Raw genomic sequence first — 10,876 nt, 5'->3', positions numbered from 1 at the left:
TTATGATTCACAATACAGGTACTAAGTGGCCATCATGTTTGGTCTATAGCCTACTTTCACCATTGCATCTTCCATCCCGGGGAAACCCTCTAATCATCATTTATTTAGTGGTCCCTTCTCTACCCCAGCTGCCTTTTACCATAGCAGGTGAGGCTGGTTTTGAAGCTGTATAGGGATCCTCCTGGCCCTTATCTCTATTATCTTTGGGTGTTAGTCTCCCATTATGTTATTTTATATTCCACAAATGAATGCAGTCATTCTATATCTGTCCCTTTCTCATTGACTCAATTTACTTAGCATGATACTTTCCATGTTGGTTCACTTATATGCAAATTTCGTGATTTCATCTTTTCTAGTAGCTGCATAGTATTCCATTGTGTAGATGTGCCACAGTTTCTTTCACCAGTCATCTGTTCTCGGGCACTCAGTTTTTTCCAGATTCTGGCTATTGTAAATAGTGCTGCTATAAACGTGTAAGTGCAGATGTCATTTCTGCTCTATTTTTTTTGCATCTCCAGGTTATATTCCCAGAAGCAGTATTGCTGAGTCAAATGGCAGCTACATTTCTAGTTTTTGGAGAAATGTCCAAAAATTTTTTCCAAAAAGGATGGACCAATTGGCATTTTCACCAGCAGTAAAGGAGAGGTCTCCTTTAATTTATTAATTGCCTGCTCCACCGTTTCTCTATGTTCATTAAACATCCTCAACACTTTTTTTAAATATTAAATTTTAAATTTTTTAATGAATCAGCATCATGTGCAATTACTGATTTACAGATTTTTGTGATTACATTTCAGTCATAAAATGATAGAATACCCAATATTTCAGCTCTTAATTCTTTATTGGGGAAATTGTATCTGTGGGCATTCCCTGTTGAGACTTCTGGGAATTTATTTATCCACTCCTCATGGTGGGGATTTGCACGTTTCTTCTTGTTTCTGTGATAGTATGGAGGTGGGACCCTCCAATTTACTATCAGTGTGCCCCTCTTCCTGCTTCCAGCAGCTTCCAGCTTCCAGAAGACCTCCACTACCTCCACTACCTCCACTACCCAGCCGATGCCACACTCCAGAATGCTTTTGAATGCTCGGGCCAAGACTCATGCACCGGTGAAGCCCCACAGAGCCGGGAAAGCGGAACACTCTGACCTTGAAATTGCATGCTCAGTGGACCTGGAAGCAGATATCCTCTGCCTGCTTCCAGCAGCCCAGCAGACCTCCACTACCCAGCTGATGCCATGATTCAGGATGCTTTCTAAACTGCGCAGCCGCAAAGTGGCTGTGCAACACATAAAACACTTAATACAAGATTATCAGACCATATTTGATGGGTTTAAAATATGGTTTGAACCATGGAAACACCTGCAAGGACGATTAGAGACTGCCCTAAAAGCCTCTATCCCATTTGTAGAGCCTGGCAAGCTACCGAGAGTGTTCCATCCGCAGGGCAGAGCCTGGCAAGCTATCCATGGCGTTTTCAATATGGCAAAACCAGTAAATACAATGGGTCTCATTCTCCTGACCATGAAAGAGCCACCAATATGGCAGCGTTGAGAAGGATGAGGAAGGAGAGACTGATAAAATCTCAAGGCCGAACAAGGCTGCCCAAAACGAAGAAGCACAAAAATGACTGTCTGTACTTTCAATGCACATACACTGCCATCAGATGCATCCATCAAGGACCTGATGTTGCAAGCGCAAAATATCAAGTAAGACATCATTGGTCTGACTGAGACAGGAAGGCATCAATCACACCACACCGTTTTCGACACTGGAGAAGAACTGTTCCTCAAAACAAGCGAAAAAAGAAGCATCGGAAGTGTCGGTGTCATTGTCAAGATGAACTTGGCCATAAACATTGATTCATTCGAATGCTTAACAATCAGAATCGGACAATTACACTTGAATCAATGTGGCTCACTGCCGGCAGTTTTTATCTTTGTTGTTTACGCACCAACATCCAATTATGATGAAGGAGAAATTGAGAAGTTCTACATGGAGCTGGAGAAGTTCTATAAAGAGAACCACACCTTCTGCAAGATCATTGTCAGTGATTTTAATGCCAAGATAGGACCGAGAAGATCAGCCGAAGAACTCCACATTGGGACCCATGGATTAGAATGGAATGAACAGGGTGAGAGATTGAGTTCATCAACGAGACCATCCACGGTAACTCACAATTCCAGAAGGCAGTATCTAAACGTTGGACATGGTAGTCTCCCGGTGGATGGTTCCATGATGAAATTGACCACATCATATTCAATAGACAGTTTTGTGTGACTGATGTCGCTGTTATCCCAAAATTCCAAACAGAATCGAACCACCATCTCCTTCATGCAATATTCTACCTCACGTAGCAGGAAGAAAGGGCTGCAAAGTTTAAGAAGAGAACTCCCAGAACGGCCACCAACTGGGAGCTTTTTGGTACTATTGTGGCAAAAAGGGAAGATCCTGTCATTGACAGTATTGACAAAGAATATGATCAAATGGTTCAGCACCTCCATGATTGTGCAAAGAATGCCGAGAGAGAGAGAGAGAGAGAGAGATAGCCACAAAAAGACGCCTGTCTTTGAAAACTCTCGAGCTCATTTGCCAGCGTGGCTTGGCACAAGCCTCAGGCAACCTCAACAAACGTCTGAGCTTGCAAAGCAGTGCAGAGAAGCAATAAAGGAAGACCTCAAAGAGAGAAGAGCAGCAGTGCTGGCAGATGTGACAGAAGCTGGGAAAAGCATTTGCAACGCCTGCCTGTCCTTCGCCAACTACAAGACCAAGATGACTGCCCTCCAACACCCTGGTGGATCTATCACATCTTCCAGAAGGGCAATGGAGAAGATTATCCATGACTCTGCTAGGATATCTTTGATAGCCATCTCTACCTGTCCACATACCAAATGACGCAGTATGAATAGGTCATTCCCCACGTTCTCCCTTCCAAAATCCGACACACCATTTCATCGGTAAAGAAGCCAACAGCACCTGGCCCAGACAAGGTCAGACCCGAACACCTGAAGAACCTGTCCTCAGTACTCATCAATACACTGGCTCGGCTCTTCACATGCTACCTGTCTGAATTCAAGGTTCCATCCCAATGGAAAACCAGCAGGACTGTACTACTGTACAAGAAGGGAGACATTCACGACATTGGCAACTATCGCCCGATCTGCCTGTTTTCTGTTGTCTACAAACTGTTCATTTGAGTCATCTTGAATAGGATTGGAAGAACACTAGATGAAGGATAACCATGCGAAAAGCCAGGTTTGCAATATTCAGCCCCATTGAACATACCCACACGATAACCAAGCTCATTGAGGTTTCTTGAGAATTCAAGATGCCGCTCTGTCTAACGTTCATTGATTTAAAGAAGGCCTTTGATTCTGTTGAGACTGAAGCAGTCATCGACGCCCTAGCCAAACAGGGCATTTAAACTCAATACATCAGGATCCTCCGTGAGCTGTATTGCAGATTCACTGCCAGGATCTCACCATCCTACAGGGAGGTCATCATTGACCTCAAAAGAGGGGTTCGGCAGGGTAATACCATTTCACCGAAACTCTTTAGTGCCATTCTCGAGAACATCATGAGATGACTGGAATGGGAAGGAATGGGAGTGAAGATAGATGGTAGACAACTACACCACCTCTGCTTCACTAATGACATCATTCTAATAACACCAAACATCAGCCAAGTGGTACAAATGCTGGCTGACTTCGACTGTGAGTATGGAAAGGTCGGACTACACCTGAATTTCATGAAGACAATACTTGTGAAAAACGGTTTCGTTCCTGGTGTTTCATTTGCTCTGAATGGGATGAGCATCTCTGAATGTAACAGTTATGTGTACCAAGGTCAAGAAGTCAACATGATAAATGACCTGGCACCTGAGTTGCGCAGGAAGAAGAGAGTGGCTTGGAATGTCATCAAGAGCATCGAAGAAATAAATAAGACAACCAAGAACCTCCGGCTCTGGGAACATATCTTCTATTCCACTGTTCTTTCTCCTTTAACATATGGGCCCTATAAAAACAGGATGAGAATGCTATTTGGGTCTCCCAAAGAAGGAATAGAAAGATCTATGCTTGGAGTATTATGTGTCACTCAAATGAGAGAAAGAATCCAGAGTTCTGACCACCATCAACCATAAAGAATCAGGGACGCTGTATCATTTGCCAAGGCATTGAAAATCAGATGGGCTGGATATGTAATGAGATTTGCAGATGCCCGCTGGACTAGAGCAGTTACCGACTGGATTCCACGGGACATCAAAAGATCGTGTGGCCGCCCACCTATGAGATGATCAGACTTCTTGGTTAAGACCCTGAATGATCGGTTTGAGGCTCTTTGTGTTCCTAGAATGAGCAGACGCCATTGGGCTACACTAGCATGTGACAGGGACAAATGGAGACTTTGCTGGCACCAGCTCAAGCTAATGGATGAGTAACGGGATGTCAAGTGATCAAGTGTGCCTCTTGCTGCGAGAAATGATTCTAGATGAGCTTGGTCGATGGTTGTCACCTTTTTCTCTTTCTGGAATACTAACTTCTGCTTTGGTCTTCCTCTGTGACTTATGAGAGGCATCTAGTGCAGCTTCAGAGCATGTGTTCTTTTATATTTGGCTGGTTCAGTTTCTTGTTTTCACCATTATTTTTGTGATATTGAAATAGGCTAGTAGACTATTGGCCTAATGTGTTTGGGATAGCCCGTCTGTCCTCTTCCCAATTAGGTAATGGAGATTGAGATGTGAGTCCAAAGAGCTGGGAAGGGGAAAATAACTCTGAGCACCCTGGAGGCCACAGCCCTCGCTTCTGCTGTACCTGTTGTTGGCACTTGTGCAGGATTAAATTCCCACTTCTGACACAGTCCTAAAATTTGGTGAAATCCCCTCTGACCTGAGTGCTTGGCAGGCACATTGGCTAAGAGGGGTTCTTGCAGTTCCCTGGGTTGTCTTTTTTCTTTTATTAGTATTTTTTAAACTTAAAGTAATGTATTATGTTACAGAAGTTTCAGTTATGCCTCATTGAACATCAACTTGTACCGGGGATGGAGAAATAGTTGAGTGTGAAGGGCCCTTGTCTTGAATGTTCCTGAGCACTACTGGGTTTAGTTCAAAGCCAGGACTAAGCCCTGAGGATCACCAGGTGTGGTCTTAAACAAATCATCTCCTGCTTATACTACATCAAGTTTACCACTGAATGTCCAATTCTACTTTTCAATACACATTGTTTACTTTTGCTGTTTCCCATCCTTTTTGCTCTTCTAGTAACCTCGAACTGCTTTTTGGGTCTAAAAGTTCATTTATTGTATTTCATTAAAGGGGGCATGCCTAGATCACCCTTGACTCCCAGTGTTTGGAGAGGAGAAGGACAGAGTAGAAAGGAAATCTACGAAGCAAGAAGAGAATGGGAAGCAATGATGAACAGGCAACAAGGATTCAGTTATAATACTGGTGATAAGGGAGAGTGGTATAGACTAATTTCCAAAATACAGACTTAGCAACTGAAAACATGAAATCTAAGCTGCAACCACTGAAACTTTCTGATATGACTGTCAAGTTGACAGGGAGGGATGGGGTAGATTTGGGGTAGAGAGGGAACACAGAAAACTGGTGGAAGGAAGTTGACACCAGTGATGGGACGGGTGCTGAGATATTATATGCCTAAAACTCAATTATCAATAACTTTGTAAAACAGCTCTTTAAAACATTAGAAATGAACTTAAAATTTTGTTTTGTTTAGTGCATCTGTTTGTTTACTTTGTATACCACATGAATAAAATCATATGGTGTTTATCTTTCTCCATATGGTTATCTCACTGAATAGAATAACTTCCAATTCTGGTACTCTGTGGAAAAGGGTGGGATTTATTTTTAATAGATAAAATAATTTTAAGAGTTTATTATAATACATAAATCAATAGATCAATTATTTTAATAGTATTCTATCATTCTATTGCATATAAATGTAAGACCTTCTTTATCCATTTTATTCATTATTTTATTGTTTATTTGCTTCTACATTTACTGTTTGCTTCTGCAATAGTATTTTTTTAAAAGGCAGATATCATATGGGTCCTATAGATTGCAATAACCAACAGCTCTAGTGCTTGAAAAGTGTTAAGTAAATTTTAGAATGAACAAAAGATTTTTTTGCCCAAGCATGCACTTAAGCAGAAACCCCTGTGCAAATGTTTATATTATATTATTCTGAAAAGCCCTAAAGAGCTAGCAAATTTGTCAATCATTGAATAAGTATATAAAGATGGTATCATCATAAAATTGAATGTAATACAAGCATAAAAAAGAATAGTCTTGATACGTGTTTCAGTGATGATAAATCTCTAACACATTGTGCTAAATGATAAAAATCACACACAAAAGGCCACTTATCCGTTTATTTTTTTCTAAATAAAATGCCCAGGATAGAGAAACCTATAGCAAAAGAAAGAAAATTGGTTTTTACCAAAAGGGAACTCTTTGTATTGGGAGGAGAACAATGGGAACTGAGTCTTTATGGTTATCACATTTTATTTTGGAGATAATGAGAATCTTAAATTAGAGAACAAAACATTACGATTCATTAAAAATCATGATGGGTACTGAAAAGATAACACGGTGGGTAGAGTCCTTGCTTTGCTTGCAGTCAACTTGGGTTTGACCCCTGGAAACCCATATAGTCCCCAAAGCAATGCCAGGAGTGACCCCTGATTGCAGAGCTAGGAGTAAGATGTGAGCACCGCTGTGCATGAATCCAAAAGCAAAATAAATCTTAAAAAAAAAACTCTGGATTGTTTGAATTGGCAATTTTATGCCATGTGGATTTTGACTCAATGGAAATAATTCACAGAAAGTCACTAATTTGTTTACTTTAAAATGGTGAACTTAATGTCATATAAGAGTAAGTTTAAAATAAAACATTTAGGTATCCACTTATTTAATCATGGTGTTTACTCTTGAGTGAATCCATCAGTTATTACTGGGCAGAACACTAAAATGAATTACAATTGATTTATAAAATAAATTGAATGAATTATAATTTCCTAGAGTTATAAGGCTAGCAAGTGGCAGTCAGGAACTCCATCCAAGTCAACTTAGCCAAATAGTTTTCGAAGCCATCTGTGTTTGTGCACACCCTCTGTAATGACGTTGATTCAATTCCCTAGCTTTGGCATGTCCTGCTTGATTTGTCTCCTTGCAATGTCTCTCCACCTTCATCCTATTTTTTTCCTTCTACAATGATCTTTATTGAGAAAGAATGAACCATACAATGTTACTTTTCTTTTAAAATTCAGGTTCACAATGCATCCTTATTTGGTAATACCTTCCTCTTTGTAACAACAGTTGCTCCTTTTCTTTAAAACTACATTTATTCCTGGGTACGGAACAATGTTGTTCACATACAAGATATGACCTAAGTGTCTGTCATCAGATGAACATACACATTTATATTTGTAGATACACACTGTATATATGTATACATACACGCTGTACATATGGTAGAATATCTTTCCTTCAAGAGAAAAATACCCTGTTATGTGCAGCAAAGTGAATGTAATTTAAGAGCCTCTTGAGATGTCAGGCAGAAAAGTAAATTCTGTATAACATTTATACATGGTATCAAAAAATAGCAAACATAGTAAAAGAGTAGAATGGTGACTACCAGAGCCTGGATGATAGAGGGATCAGGAGGTGTTAATCGGGGAAACGTTTATAGTTACAAGATAAACAAGAATTGGGAATCACCATATTATATTTCTCAGAATTTTAGCAGACTAAGTAAATGGTCTTGCCACAAAAAAAAAGAAATAAAAACAATGAGATACAATAGAGGTGATAGTACACAGGATGTCAGGAATGATGCTGCAATATTTAAATGGATTAACTTGACATGTTGTAAACCTGAAAGTTGCACAATTTGTACATTAATTGTATCTCAGTTAAAAAGGAAAACAAAAAGGCTGGAGGGATAGTACAGTGGGCAGGGTGTTTGCCTTGGTCACTGGCAACCAGTGTTCAATCCTTAGCAGTCCAGGTGGTCCCCTGAGCCCTATCAGGAATAAGCCTTGAGCACAATATTGGGTGTGTTATACACATGCACGTGCGCGCGCGCACACACACACACACACACACACACACACACACACCAAAAAAGGAAAGGAATGTGCAAAAAAGCCCCTATCACTGATTGTTTCTATTCCTTCCTCTTTCAAATTAGTGTTTAATCACAATTAGTTTATTCACTGCTCAGGAATATTTCTCTGCTGTGACTTCTCTGGGGTTATTCTCAAGTCAGTCCTTTTTCTTCCTCTATTGCTAGTCAAAGTCCTTAGCTCAGTTATCTTTGGTGTGGATTTCTTAAAAGATTTATTTCCTTTAATTCCTTTTATTTCACATGCAACTCATCTTCTTGCCTGTTAGAGTTAGATTTTGGACTGTTGAAAGTCTGCTGAATAACTCTGCTAACGACAAACTGAATTTTGAACTGATTGAAAACACTTTAAAAAGTAAAGCAGCTGGAGAACAAAGTATCTCTTAGATGTTGCATTGATGTAAAAGAAGGCAGTTATATGTTGATATTAATGAATCAGGGTCTTCCTAATTTAGAATCCAAATATAGACATCTGGATTCTGAGGAAGACTTTTCACCAATCTCAGAGGCTAGAAGACAAGTAGTTTCTCCATTCTGCATCTATCTCATTCCAGGGGAGAAGCTCAAAGACTGGGTTCCTTAGACTACAAGTTCATAATTTGCTGAGATAGAGGATCAGGGAAAAAAAGTAATAAGAAACGGTGTGCAGAGAGGTGTGAAAATACACTTGATGGGGTGTGCAGTAGGCTCTGGATACAGTGCAGAGAACACGAATATAAGAATGACACATAACCAGCTGGTAGGGCGTTTGACTTGCATGCGGTCGATTGGGGTTCAAGTCCAGTATCCCACATGGTTCCCTGAGCACCACCAGGGGTGGTTCCTGAGTGCAGAGTCAGGAGTAACCCTTGTGCATTACCTGGTGTGACCAAAAAAGCAAAAAATTAAAAAAAAAGAATGACATGTAACATGTAAGAATGACACATAATATTTCTAGCTTTTAATAAAAGTGTTGGCAAGTTATGTGTGTAATCTGTGGCCTTTAATTTAGTGCATAATGTAAGCATAGAACATTTATGTTAAAGGGTGTATTCATTAATCATTTTAATATATTTTATCAATACGCTGCAAAACTTCAGTTCTCTCAACTGTGTATTAGAGTGAAAATGGAAGTAAGATTAATATCTAATATCTTAAATGTTCTTATAGCATAAAAGATAATTATGTGATATGTCCTTTTACACAAAAGATTTTAATTTTTGAAATATAAGGTACATATTTTTTCTTGTGCCTTTACTGTAAATAAATTATTATCTAAAATTATTTAAAATTATAAGGTTATGAGTATTTTTACCTATAGTTTAATCTAAAACCTTTATAGTTTCAAAATTTATATTAAATTTGACACATTTTGAGTTAAATATTTTTAATCAGAGGTAAGAGTTTTCTTCATTTATTTATATGTTCATATCGGATGATCTAGTATAATTTTTTAAAAAAATATGTCTTTTGGGGGTGGGTAGGCTCTCACATGGTGCTCTTGGGGCCTGAAAATTCTAAGTCAACCTGACCAGTAGTTCAGTACTAGACTTAAAGAGTTATTTTGTTGAGTCCTTCAATGATAGAAACCACTAGGGTGAGTCTAGCAGTTCTGGATGGGACCCTCCAAGAGTATACCTATATAAGCCATCATGCAGTAATAAAACCCATGTTGGTTACACGCAGAGCTTGCTCTTTCATCCATGCACTAGATTAGCCTTATCTGAAAAGTATATTGTTTTCCCATTGAGTGATACTAGTACTATCAATGATTTAAGAGTACACATATTTTGAATTGTGCTGTGTTACTCCTGGCGGTAGCTCAGGGGACCATATGGGATGCTGGGAATTGAATCCAGGTCAGTTGAATTCTTTGTTACCAAAAGCAGTATCATCATTATCATACTCTATTTTTTTATGATTTTGATTTGGGGGCCGTCCTCAACTGTGCTCAGGGAGTATTCCTGACTGCACTCAGGGATCACTCCTAATGGAACTTGGAAGATCAGATGTGATACTGCGGATCAAACCCTGGTTGGCAGCATATAAATCAATGCCTTATGTGCCATTCTATCACTCTGGTCCATTTTCTCTATTTTGATAGTTGAAGAAAATACAGATAGGAGTAGTAAAGAAACTCACCCTAATGTTACATAGCTGGTTAGAGACAGACTAGGGTTGAAAATTCAGCTGTCCTCATTTCTACCTTGCTGTTCTATTATAAGATTTATAATACACCCGATCAATGACCATTTTAATGTTAACCACTCTGCATTGTTTAAATGTAGATACATTATTTTAATCAAATTTTCTACAGCATTAGAGACTTGAGATAACATTTTTAATTTCAAAATAAGAGGTATGTCAAAGGGATTTTTTTAAAAAAAAATATTACCTCATCTTGCAGGGAACAACAGCAAGGGTGAATAGAGGCTGCCTAAAAGCCTCTATCCCTCTTGGAAAGCCTGGCAAGCTACCAAAAATATCCTGCCTTCACAGCAGAGCCTGGCAAGCTGTCTGTGGAATATTAGATATGCCAAAACCAGTAAAGACAATGGGACCCATTCCCTTGACCCTGAAAGAGCCACCAATATGGCAGCATTAAGAAAGATGAGGAAGGAGAGGCTGATGAAATCTCAAGGCCGAACAAGGCTGCCAAAACAAAAAAAGGACAAAAATGACTGTCTGTGCTTTCAATGCACGTACACTGGCATTGGATGCATCCATCGAGGACCTGATGGTACAAACGCGAAAGAT

The sequence above is a fragment of the Sorex fumeus genome, unplaced genomic scaffold, assembly GCF_029834395.1.
Source record: "Sorex fumeus unplaced genomic scaffold, SorFum_2.1 ptg000002l, whole genome shotgun sequence".
In the NCBI taxonomy this organism is placed as follows: Eukaryota; Metazoa; Chordata; class Mammalia; order Eulipotyphla; family Soricidae; genus Sorex; species Sorex fumeus.
The sequence above is the reverse complement of the archived record's forward strand: the minus strand, read 5'-3'. Positions refer to the sequence as shown.